This window comes from Lissotriton vulgaris, chromosome 1_1, assembly GCF_964263255.1.
Source record: "Lissotriton vulgaris chromosome 1_1, aLisVul1.2, whole genome shotgun sequence".
In the NCBI taxonomy this organism is placed as follows: Eukaryota; Metazoa; Chordata; class Amphibia; order Caudata; family Salamandridae; genus Lissotriton; species Lissotriton vulgaris.
Window position 1 is genome coordinate 236,669,368 of NC_141685.1, and position 11,796 is coordinate 236,681,163.

The window sequence follows — 11,796 nt, forward strand, 5'->3', positions numbered from 1 at the left end:
TGTTGTTGCAGCCTGGGTTGAGTGCGTGGAGTGCTGCTGGGTCGTAGCATTGGGGGGGCGGAGGTCCAGGGTTCCTGGTGCTGGTCGCGGACGGGTCGCAGACGGGCGCAGATGTGCCTGCCTTTGACGCGCCTTCGGTGCACCAGCAGCGCGCCCGCAGCCTGCGCCCGCCATTAAGTAGGGGTCGGGGAGGGCTGCACAGCTGGGAGGCGGGAGCGGGGAGGGGAGCTGGATTGGGCCAGTCGCGCTGGGGGGGAGGAGCCGCAGGGGGCAGCAGCGGCGGGGAAAGGTAAAGGGAGGAAAGAAGGGATAAAGAAAAAAGGGAAAAGAAGCAGAAAAGAGCAGAAAGGTAAAAGATAGAAAGGGTAGAAAAACGAGTGAAAACGAGTGAAGGAGCAGAGGGAGAGAAAGGGAAATTGGCAGAAATAAGGCACAAAAGAGCAGAGGTGCAGAAAAGTGAAAGATAGAAAGGGGAGAAAAACGAGTGAAAACGAGTGAAGGAGCAGAGGGAGAGAAAGGGAGAATGGGCAGAAATAAGGAGCAAAAGAGCAGAGGTGCAGAAAGGTGCAGAAAGGTGAAAGATAGAAAGGGGAGAAAAACGAGTGATGGAGCAGAGGGAGAGAAAGGGAGAATGGGCAGAGATAAGGCACAAAAGAGCAGAGGTGCAGAAAAGTGAAAGATAGAAAGGGGAGAAAAACGAGTGAAAACGAGTGAAGGAGCAGAGGGAGAGAAAGGGAAATTGGCAGAAATAAGGCACAAAAGAGCAGAGGTGCAGAAAGGTGAAAGATAGAAAGGGGAGAAAAACGAGTGAAAACGAGTGAAGGAGCAGAGGGAGAGAAAGGGAAAATGGGCAGAAATAAGGCGCAAAAGAGCAGAGGTGCAGAAAGGTGAAAGATAGGGGAGAAAAACGAGTGAAGGAGCAGAAAGAAAGAAAGAAGACAGAGCTCCACTGGACCACCAGGGATGAGGCGCAGGGAAACCTGCGGGTGAAGGAGGGCCTCGATCACCAACACTCAAGAGTGCAGGGGCAGGGGCACCTCACTTAATGGTGGAGCTGCGAGGGTGGGAGAGCAATTTCACTGACAATGAGTCAAGCAGTGAAAGCAGTGAAGCAGTGAAATCTACAAGATTTCACTGAATCACTTTTACGGCCATGCTGCGTCAAAACCGTGCGCCTGGTTGAAGCAGGCGTAAGTGACGCAGCATGCTAGGCATAGGGCGTCCCTGAGCATTGCTGGAGCCGCGTCGTGCTTGCGACACTACTCCAGCAATGCGCCGCCCTTACGCCACAGGAAGCGACACGCATCTGCCCATCCGTGCGCCACGGCGCGCCACATTTACAATGCGGGGCATCAGTGGTGGTGCATGGGTAGTTTTGACTGTCGCATGTTTTCTGGCGCATCCCTGCTGATTTGCAGAGATGCCCCAGACCCTGTAAAAATGACCCTGACATCCCAAGACTGAGCTCTGACAAAGCCACTCTGCTCTCAACACAGTGCACATTAGAAAGGACTATAAATAAAACCCCTCACTGTTCCTTAAAGTCCCCAGGTGGGGCCTGGGCACCGTGGTCCCGTGAATGTTCATATGTCTCTCGCCTCGTGCCATTGGCTGCTTGGGGAGTCATTCTGCCCCGTATGGAGTGTGGACATAATGTATGAGGCTCTCTTATATCGCAAAAGTACCCTGAAAGGTCTGCATCTTATAGATGAACAGTAAACACGACGCCATTGTATTTGTTTGGCTTTTGCCCACGTCAGCAGCAACGCAGATTAACCCTTTAAGTTTGGGTTTTATTATTGAATAAACATTAAGAAGCCGTGTATGAGGCAATAACGTGCGCTGAGGATTATTTATTTATATCCGGGGTGTGGTGAGGCTGAGCCAGGGACAGCCCTCCCCTGGACTCTGAACTGGTGGGTTATCAGGGCCCCGCCTTTCAATAAGGAGCCACGCCCCTTACTTCAGAGACTGTCCTTGCACGAACCGAGGGGGGCCCGAGGGTGCCCAGGGGGGCCCCGAGGGGTGATAGCTCCAGTCCAAGAAATGGTGAATAGATCTCAGCTGAACTTTCCGGAAATGCATCCGCCATATAATGGGATGTTGCTTTTGCTTGCAGAAGTTTGGCCACACATACACACCAATGTTTACAAAAGGATGTCAGAAGTGGGATTCGAACCCACGCCTCCAGAGGAGACTGCGACCTGAACGCAGCGCCTTAGACCGCTCGGCCATCCTGACACGCTTTCATAGCTGTCTGTGACTCCATCTGTGCTCACACAAGGAATGCAGTATCAGAGGTAAAAGTCGCACAGCATCCATCATCAAAGATTGTGTTTTTACTTCGCAACTGAAGCTCAGTCTGGGCTCAGAGGGTGCAGCTCACACAGACCGCGAGACAGCGGGGTTCAGGGCTGCACAGTTGTGGGGTGCGGGGGTGCGGTTCATCCCCCCAGCTGCTGCACACGTTGGCGGCCTCCAGCCTCTGCCGTTTTCAATCAAATACATGAAAAGAGCTCTAAAGAGTCTATGACTCGTGACCCTTCAGTCCTGGTGACTCCATCAAGCTCTGATGGGGGCTGAGCCCCCCCCCCCTCCCCTCCCCTCCCCTCCCCTCCCCTCCCCTCCCCTCGTGCCCCCAGAGCTCAGGCCTTGGCCTCCTCGGGGGGCTTCTGAGGGGGATTCACAGCGAAGGAGACAAGATCCAGAGACCCCTGGAGCCGAGCTTTGCCCCCCGCAGCTGAGGCTCCGCCGGGCTCGGGGTTTGTAGCGCCCGGATCTGGCTGAGCAGCCTCAGGGCGCTGGAAGCATGAAGGCTTGGTCAGCCCCCCCCCCTCCTCTATCCCCCCTGCCCCCCTTCCCCCTTCCTCCCCCATGCACCTGCCCCCGGCTGACTCAGAGCTCAGTTGTCTCGGAAACTGAAGGATAAACTAGTCAAAGTGAAAAGTTGGCTTGCTCGTAAAAAGTCTGAATATATTTGTATGTTGTGAGTGATATGCTGCAGCCGGCTCGGAGCAGGACAACAGCGCAAACGGAGGCAGCAAATAAACAGAGACAGTGAATAAACAGAGTTAAAACAATTTTGGGAATAATTTCTGAAGCCGCATTATGAATGCAAACACAGTTTAGGACAGTGTGCCACGGGACTGCTCTTCACTCTCTTGAGGTTTGAAAGGCTACTAACAGGGACTATCTGGGTTTCCGTAGTGTAGTGGTTATCACGTTCGCCTCACACGCGAAAGGTCCCCGGTTCGAAACCGGGCGGAAACACTTTTTTATAAAAAAAAAAATATATATAGACAATCTTTGACTTAGATTTCAAAGACCAGTTAAATAATATATCTACAGAAGAAAGTGTCTGTCAAAGGCGACTGGCAGGTGACTTAATTTTGCTGTCGGTATTAAACACTTATTAATGACTGCAGAGAAGAGAGATGCATACACGCCAATGAATTTGCTGTTCAAAAGACAGCACTGTGTAAAAATCGTGCCCTGGCCTAATCTGAATTGTATTCAATATAGGAGCTAAACGAATTGAAATGTATCTGGTCTATATGTGTCCATCCAATCTGACAGAGATCTAGAATAAATGATAGACTGATGTGTTATCAATTCATCCAGAATGCCAACAAGAATCTGATGCTGGCCTTGAACATCTGTATGTGTAAAGCGCTGTGAAGTAGCAAGGGTGCTCTGGACCCCGTACATCCAAGGTAAACAAGCACTGGAAATGCAATATGTCTCACATTTGTTGGAGTAGGGGCTATTGGCAATGAAAATGGCAATATTTGTTTCCTTATGTATTATGGAGTGTATGTATGTGTTGTGTTGTGGAAATATGTGGGTTGGATCCGTTAGTTGTGTAATTGTGTGGTTTGGGTTATGTGGTGTGGAGTGGATTTCTGCTTTGGAATTACGTGGCATGGTGTGCTGTGGAATCATGTGGATAGTAATAATGTGATTTTGTGTGTACTGGAATTATGTGGAGTGGGATTGTGTGTTTTGTAGTGTAAATATGTAGAATGGTATTTTGAGTTGTGGAGTGGTATGTAGTGTAGTTTAATGATGTGGTGTGCTGTTGAGGGCTGCCCTCCATGGCACACAAACACCTAATAATAATACTTTTAAAATGCCATAATACATCATTTAAACAGCCAAATATTAATACACTTGGTAAGGATATGCCCTCCCCACCTTATTAAAACAAAGAACTCAGTTGTGTGCCTTTTTCTGTAGAACATGTTACAGCATGCTCATTACTTAGCGAGTTATTACCCATCTTAGGGAACTTTGATCAATGTATCACAGTGCCCACGTCTGTGTGACGTGGTTCTAATGAGGGAACAGGACTAATGGCAAAATCCTCATCCATGACCACAGGATCCCAGGTTTTGCGGCTCTGCTCTTTCTTTCACAAAGGTATAACGGTTCAGAAGTAAGGCAGAGCCACAGTTCAACCCAGAACAGCTGGGGCGGTCTGAGAGCACATTTCATAGTTAACAAAATTTCAACTGCTATGCCCAATACTTTTTTGAAGTAAAATGTTTCTAGAAATCAAGAACTTACCTATAGAAAACTCAAACTACCTCACAAAAGAATGCACTATATTAATAGGGGTTATAAATGCCAATGTAATCCCACTTTAGCAACATTCCATTTATTTAAGTGCCATTAACGGTTTACGAACGGTTTGGAAGCAGCCATGCTTGAAGGGAGCCAGGACCTACCTACCATTAACCATCGCCCTATCCCAGCATTGCTCTACGCTGATGATTCAGTTATCTTTGCTAGATCCCTGGTTCAATTACAGAAGCAATTAGACAAATACTGCAACTATATGCTTTCCCTGGGGTTAAAGGTAAATAAGACCAAGACCTTTGTTATGAAAACGGGGCCCAAGGTGACAAGCTCGAAGTATCTCAGTATCGAGCATTCAAACTTAGAACGAGTCAGGGAATACCCTTATTTGGGTATATTAATAGATGACCAGCTAACATGGAAAAGGGCACTGGTAACTAGAAAACTGCTATACCAGCGTGCTACATCTGCCCTAATTTCATTTTCTAGAAAACTGGGTAAGCCATCTCCCCCCGCACTACTTAAAATCCATCAAGCTAAGTGCCAGAGCATTGCTACATACGGGGCTGGCGTATGGGGTTATGTAAATACGGCCGAACTCCAAAAAATTCAAAATGGCTTTGCAAAATACCTGTTGGCCCTTCCCCAGAGTGCCCCCACATACGGATGCCATACCGAGCTTGGGATCGACTACCTAGCTGATTACATCAAATGTCAACCAATGCTCCTATGGCATCGTATCTGGTCTAAGCCTGAATGTCACCTTACTCGGGCCTTGATCTCGGATTGCCTGGGGCTGTCCTCTTGGAAAAAGATCCCAAGGTTGGCTTACGTTGTCAACTTCTTGGAAGATCTGGATCTTAAGCAATACGTAACAGAGCCGTCATTAATCAGTGAGCTAAGTAGGAAAACCTTTAAGTGCCATTGTCTTAACCATCTTAGGGAACTTCGTTTGAGCGGCGAATTACCCAAGCAATCAAATGCCCACGTTATGTTGGTACAAGTTTCTCCAGGCTTACAGCCTTACCTCACTTATTATTTGACTAACTACGAAAAATACCTTATAACCAGGTTTCGTTTTAATTTGTTTTTCCGATTGATAACCTTCCCAAACCCATTAAATTAGTCCCATAACTTAGAGAAATGCCCATGCGACAAGGTCTCATCCCAATCCACCATGCATGTAGCTTTTTTCTGTTACTACTACGCCATACCCCGCAAATGCTGGGTTTTGCCCGTGTTGCGTCAGATGGGGTTGAGGACCTGTCGACCAGCCCTTCTTGCATTACAACAGCCAAATTCACAACACGAGGCTAAAAGCCTGGCAATGTATTTGAAATCATGTATAATAACACGTAAAACAATAAGGAACGAGGATCTAACACTTTGAAACATTGTGCTGGTAGTTGTCTGAAAGTGTATTTTCCCTTCTGTTATTTTTTCTGTAACGCTATAGGCCTTTTTAAAATCGTACTGTAATATTGTATTAGCATTACTTGTTCCGTTTCCATGTAAATATGTATTTTTAAATTATGATGTACTTTTTATGGTTAACTAATTGTCTAACCGAATAAAAGAATTTGACTGACTGACTAAGTGCCATTAATATCCCATTTATCTGCAATCCGTTTTTGCAAGTGCCATTATAACCCTACTTTAGCGGCACTCAGTTTATCTAAGTGCTATTATAATCCCACTCTAGTGGCACTCGGTTTATCGACCTCGGAAGGATAAAGAGCAACAGAGAAACCAAGGTGGATTTGAGACAGTGGACTGCATGTTACACACAATCACCACAGTTTCATTCACCCAGTAATTTAGTGCTTCATCCTCATGTTGGAGCGATGCTTTATTGCGCTGCCCGTAATTGTTAAGCAAGGTATGCAGTGGTCAAAGTGGGGGAAAAAATAGGGGAACTGTGGGTGGAGACGCAAAGGATGGGAATAACCAGAGGATTGGGCCAGTGAGAGGACTAAACAGTGCTGCCAAAAAGAGGACTGCTACCCAATTTTCAGTATTTGTCTGGCATTTCACTGCACAGTTACAGCTTATTACATTATTCGATTCAACCAATGGATACACATGTTTATTTAAGGTTTAATATGAGATATAGACATTAAAATATTTTCACAAAGTGGGATATGTTTCCAATCACAGAATGTCCCACATACGCTTAAAAGTAGAATTGCAAGCTATTTATCTGAGTCATGCAGTTTCTGTCATTAGCGCTTCTCATCCCTTTTTAGGTTGAGCCTATGGCAGCGTGCATGCGCTGCATAGGAAATCAACCTCTTGGAATCGCTTCAGCTTCAGTAAAAGCATGTGCGTGTGGTGCTTACACGCTATTGGACTTTGCGTCTGACTTCAGCACACAATTGGCCAAAAGCGTGTAGATGTCCCAGCTTTTAGGGAAGTGTTCACTCCTAGAGCGTTTTGCTCTTGGGAGCCAGCAGCGGCGTGCAGGGGCTTTGGTTTGGGTCAGGTTTCGATGGCAGCTGCATCAGCTCCATTTCTTACAGCACGCGTGCACCACTCCCGATCATTTGTGTTTTTTGTCTAATCGTATAGTGAACCCCTCCTGCTCCCCCCTTCACTGCTTCCCTCGAGCCCGCTTCATTATATCCAAGTCTCTGGCCGTCATACATATAAGTGAGGTCACGGAGCAGTGAGCTTTCTTGTTCCTTTTTGCCTTCATTCCTTCTTCACCTATATTTCTCTCTCCCTATTTTGCCGTCTTTTTCTTTGTTTTTATCCCTTTCCTTTCCTCTCACGTTCTCTCTCGGTCTGTCAATCTCAGCGATGCATGCATACTCTCTACAGTTCCCACTTTCCCCTCCCTCTCGAATTTCTATGCATATGACTATCTCTTTGCTCATCTCGTTGCCCCCCCACGCCTCTCCTCCTTTTATGCCTCTTCCTCCCCCTTTCTCCACTTCACGTTCTCCCGCTCACATATTCTCACTCAATCTTCCCCTCCTTTACCCCCCTCTGCACCCTCCCTTCGCCCCACCTGCTCCTTAACTTTCATCAGCACACCGCCACCTTGGCCGTGTGAGTGAGGGAGAACCGTTTGACAGCTCTTCCTGCCAGTCACAGTCCCACCCCAGCACTCTCTGAAAGCCCACCCCCTCGTTTGTTCCTCCTTTCACCCCTCCACAGTGCTGAGGAGGGGAAATTCAATTAAAGCTCTCCAGCCGGGCTACTAATAGAATAGAGAGACACTCTTTGGCTGCCTGGTTCAAGGAGGAACCTGACCTTACCCCTTGCGAATGTCCTGAACTGAACTTGGCCATCGCATCACCCAAGAGTGCGCAACGAACCAAATATGTATCCGTTGCTACTGTACACATAGCTATGCGCGTTATCAGTTGTTAATACACTGCCACAAGTATTGCATTTTCTCCTGTTAATGCACTCTTAAATAAATGGCATTATTTACTGTAAATACACTATCACACAAGGGGTATTACCTGCAATTAATGCACTGTCACACATGGCATTACCTGTTAAGAGTCTGCCACCCAAGAGACAGTAATGCCCTGTTGCGCTTTTACAGGAGGAGTCCCCATTAAGTCCTGTGGAACACCTTTAATTCTATTAATGCCCTAGGGTATTCCCAATATCTGCCAATGGCCCCAGATTAGAAGCCGCTGCCGCAATAAATATCCAGGGATTTCCGTAATACCACAATTAACTAGTGCCCGCGGATAGCTCTGCCGACACCGTTATTGTCTTCAGGTCTGATGACAGCAGTAGTGTCCTCGTTAAATCCCTAAACCCTGATGACAGTGGTATTGTCGTCATTAATGCCCCAGCATTGGGAGGTCATTCCCGGCCATGCCTCCTGGAAGTGTGCCCGCGCGGGCTCCTTCACCCGTCCTTTTCCTCCCCTCTTCTGCTGATCACCACATATTTGCCAGGTGCCTCATCGCTCCAGCTGCTAATTCTATGCCCGGCTGCGATGCTGCGTAATCCGAGGCCGGTGCCCCTCCCGTCCTCCAGGTGCTAGCGGGCTGGGCTGGTGCCAAGTTGGGGTCCTCCGACACTGGGGTGAAGACACTTCGCAGCTAGGTGGCTTTCTTAATCTCTGTGCCCTTCCATGCTCCAGGACAGGCCCCCTTCTGATGGGCAGAACGTTCTCTGGACCTCCCTGCCGAGCAAACAAGCATTTGCAATGCAATAGGTCTCGCATTTACGCAAGTTTGAGCTATTGACATTGCAAATAACAATGCCATTTATTGTTGTTTTAGTTTTTAAAACATAAATTAAAGACATTGTTATTTAAAATGCCAATCGCTTAAACTCGCGTAAATGCGAGACCTATTGCATTGAAAATGCTTGTTCTACAATAGCAGTTCAAACATGAATGGCAAAATATCTTAGTTTGCAAATGTTTTCCACACAATTAAAGCTCTGCCATATTTACCACATAGTACATCATCTGCTGCATGATCTGACAATTGCAACTAAACAATTGTTTGTAGCTCAAACAGATCAAAAGTTTCTAAAAAATGTGACTTGTGTTGCTGCGGAGTGGAGGGTCCTTTCTAAAGGTTGACTGGTCACCTTTCGCACTGCTGCATTTGTATATTACACTGGTACTAATAAGGCAAAACCTTAGCAGAGGCTGTTAGCATGTGTATAAATGCGAAAAATAGAAAGTATCAGAAAATGTACTGCCTTACGCTGCATCCTATTTTTTCTGCATAAATTAGTCTACATTGCAACTCAGTTTTATCCTCAATTGCTGCATAATTCCAGTGCCCCCAAAGCAGGCAGCACATGTTAAAAGTGCTGGTGCATGAAGCAGAGAGACAGTGAAGTTTGCAAGCTTAGTTTGGTGTGTGATGTAATCCTGTAGTGCCAATCCCTGGTGAGTTTCACTACTACTACTGAAACAAGGCCAATGGAGGCACCAATGGGTGAGGTGGACTGGCCTCAAGGGTCCTGTGACCTCAATGACAGAGTCACTGTTGCTCTAGGGTGTGCTGCTTCGTTGGCCTGCCCGCAAGACTGGAGGGAACTATACGAACCTCCTCATCTCTTCCTTCCAAAGGTCTCTCAAATGCAGAAACTCCTTCTTGGACTAGAAGTTAAGATATGGAACTTAATCCTGGCGAAAATCAATATCCTTCCAGCCATGCTCTCCAAAGTGTTCCCAGTAGCCTGATGGGAATCGTAGCGCATTGAGGCGCAACCAGGAGTAAGAAGCACCTAAAGATTGCTACAACACTGATAAGGTGTAACCTGGCAGACAGTAAACACTGGATCCTAAAGTTACTTTGGTTCACTATGATAATAAAACACACGTGTGAACTGTGCACTTTAGTAATTAATCTATGTAAAGAGTAGCACACCTTATTTTAAATAACATATTTTATCGTGGCACACATATTTTCACTGGCCTGGCATAGACAAATGTATTAACTTATCACAGTATATTTATAGTAAGTGGGACACTGTTATTGTCTGTAAACTACCAGTCTTAATTGTATTATTGTGTGTACTTTTTTGGGTCAGAACACGTGGTAACAAGCAAGGAACATGACTAAATGCTCAGAACCCCACCTTTGGACCCTTGCCCTCCAAACATCCTCAACCTCATCTCGGAGGTTATGGCCCCTCCCCTAACCACCATCTGCAACGCAATGTTTGAATCCGGTGTATACCCCCCGCAGTGGAAAAAAGCAATAATCAAACCGCTGCTTAAAAAACCTAGTCTAGACCCTCTCCTTCCTGCCAGTTATAGGCCCATTGCCTGTCTCCCATTCCCTGCAAAGATCTTTGAAAAGATCATGAACATCCAGCTGTCAAATTACATCCATCACAATAATCTACTGGATGACACCCAATTTGGGTTCCGACAGGGCCACGGAACAGAGACGGCACTGTTGAAAGCAGCAGATGAGATTAGGTCTACAATGGATAATGGAGGAGCCGCAGTTCTAGTACTCCTGGACCTATCTGCGGCCTTCGACACGGTCGACCACGCCACCTTGATCGACCGTGTCGAAGCCATAGGAATCACATGCAAAGCTAAAAACCTCCTGGCCTCATTCCTGTCGAACCGTCCACAAACAGTGAAACTAGGCAATTTCACATCCCAGACCTTCTCCTTGCCATGTGGAGTACCACAGGGATCCTCGCTAAGTCCGACACTATTTAATATCTATGTGTCGGACCTGGCGAGGGTCATAAAATCCTGTGGAATCTCCCTCACTACCTACGCTGACGATACCCAATTGGTGTTATCAATACATAATGACGGAATCTCAGTAGCAGCCAATTTCCAAATGGGAATGAAGGCAATAAGCTCCTGGATGTCATCCAACTGTCTTAAACTCAACTCTGATAAGACAGAAGTGATGACATTCGGGAGGCTTCAACCCACCTGGTCCCCTCAATGGTGGTCTCACCAGATGGGACAACCACCAGAACCTGTGACGAAGGTACGCAACTTGGGCGTTATCTTCGATAACAAATTGACATTCCAGCAACATGTCAATGCTGTGGTTTCTTCTTCCTTCCACGTACTAAAAAGGATAAAAAAACTAATCCCATACCTTCCGTCACATGCAGGTAAAACTTTGGTCAGTACACTAGTATTCTCCAAAACTGATTATTGCAATGCATTGTTACTCAATACACAACAAAAGGTTCTTAATAAACTGCAAACTGTCCAGAACGCTGCCGCCAGAACACTGCTATCTATCCCCAGATTTGCATCAGTTTCCCCCTACATCCGACAATTACATTGGCTACCGGTGAGGAGCCGCATTAAGTTTAAGGCTTTATGCATTGCATATAAGGCCATTCACGATCAAGGACCCTTATTCTTAAGAAAAGCCTTCCGACCGCTTGAACATACTAGAACTCTGCGGTCATCCTCAGCGCACCTACTTATGGTCCCCCGTACAAGAAGGGCCAACTGGGGCGACAAACGCTTTGCTGTGGCCACGGCCAAAATGTGGAACGCACTTCCTTTAAACATCAAGAGCGCTCCGACCCTTCTTAACTTCAGAAAACAACTAAAGACATGGCTGTTCCCTGCCTAATCCCCCCCTCCTCCGGAGAGTTCTGCAACTACAGCGCCGAGACACCCCAGGGTATTTGCGCGCTCTAAAAATCGCCAGAAATAAATAAATAAATAAATAAGAACAATGTATGGGAGTGAGTAGTGACATCACAGAGCCATCAGCTCTTTGCATTATGATTTAG

At 46.7% G+C, this 11,796-nt stretch overlaps 2 non-coding genes across 2 annotated transcripts; one reads left to right on the top strand and one right to left on the bottom strand.

The window, feature by feature from the left end:
• Positions 1–2,158: 2,158 nt before the first annotated feature.
• TRNAL-CAG (transfer RNA leucine (anticodon CAG)) lies at positions 2,159–2,241 on the bottom strand. The gene has a single exon. It is a non-coding gene; the product is annotated as a tRNA-Leu (tRNA).
• A 956-nt stretch (positions 2,242–3,197) lies between these two features.
• TRNAV-CAC (transfer RNA valine (anticodon CAC)) lies at positions 3,198–3,270 on the top strand. The gene has a single exon. It is a non-coding gene; the product is annotated as a tRNA-Val (tRNA).
• Positions 3,271–11,796: the final 8,526 nt, after the last annotated feature.